This window comes from Neomonachus schauinslandi, chromosome 15 (genome assembly GCF_002201575.2).
Source record: "Neomonachus schauinslandi chromosome 15, ASM220157v2, whole genome shotgun sequence".
NCBI lineage: Eukaryota > Metazoa > Chordata > Mammalia > Carnivora > Phocidae > Neomonachus > Neomonachus schauinslandi.
In genome coordinates this window covers 54,469,529-54,470,828 of record NC_058417.1, presented here as the reverse complement: position 1 = coordinate 54,470,828, position 1,300 = coordinate 54,469,529, and positions in this window count along the sequence as shown.

The following is a 1,300-nucleotide window of genomic DNA, read 5'->3' as shown; positions in this document are numbered from 1 at the left end:
TTCACTGGCTGCCTCATGACCGGGAGAAGGGTGTGATGATCAGCCCTACCTCACACATGAAGGGACAGAGGCTCAGGGAGATTAAATCGTCTGCCCAAGGTGACAGCAAATAGCAGAGCCTTCTCGGGCTGATTCGAAAGCCGCAGGGTCTCAGCCACCTCATTCCACTGCCTCCTTCTAGAAGAGCATGCTGCACACAGGGCTGTGGAGAGGCACGAGATCTCCAAGCTGCTGCTCGGGGTGGTGCCTGCACTGAGGAGGGAAGCATCAGTGTCCCATTAGAAACCTCATGAAGCTTGGAACTCGGTCCTTCTCTCCACAGACACCTAAACGAGTTGCCGCCTGTGTGAAGAGCCGCAGGGCTGTAAGCACGGGCACAGCCTGGGAGAGCTGCCATTGACTTAGTCCCCTGGCAGACAGGATCACCCAGCAGGGAGACCCGCAAGGGCGAGCTTGGTCTTCAAGACAAAGAGAAATGAGTGTAGAATTAGGAAGCAGGTCTGTGTGGCCTCATTTATCTTCAGGGCAGTGGGTATGCCCTCACTGTTTTATTTTTTTTATTTTTATTTTTTAAAGATTTTATTTATTTGACGGAGAGAGACACAGCGAGAGAGGGAACACAAGCAGGGGGAGTGGGAGAGGGAGAAGCAGGCTCCCCGCAGAGCAGGGAGCCCGATGCGGGACTCGATCCCAGGACCCTGGGATCATGACCTGAGCTGAAGGCAGTAGCTTAACCAACTGAGCCACCCAGGCGCCTGCTCTCACTGTTTTAAACAGTGAGACTATATTTGCACTTTCGAAAGCACATCGTGGCTGTGGAGTGAACACACTGGAGGGGGCGAGTCAGAAGGCTGCTTGCAGGGTGCAGGGGAGACTGAGGACAGCACTGCTGGGGATGGCAGTGAGGGGTCATGGACCTGATGCCTGGCACGGAGGGTCAGGAAGGGAGAAGTGTCAAAGAGGACCCCCAGGTTTCTGGCTTGGGCAACTGGGTGGTGTCACTCGATGAAACAGACAAGTAGAGACGCTCCACCGCCCTTGGCTTGTAATGATGCTTTACTCAGTACCTATAACTGCTCCATATCACTGCTCCTGGCATTAAGGTATGGCAGGGAGCTGAGTTCTCCCCTTCCATCAACTTCTACCCCAGGCCACAGACAGCAGAGGGCTACCCAGCTGTGTATCTGCTGGTGCTTTTCCCTTCGAAAGTATCAACAACGTTTCAAGGTCTTAACCCAGATGCTTAATTCAGTTTGCTGTAGAGAGAGGTGTTGGAGTTAAGTTACAATGAGGAAAGACC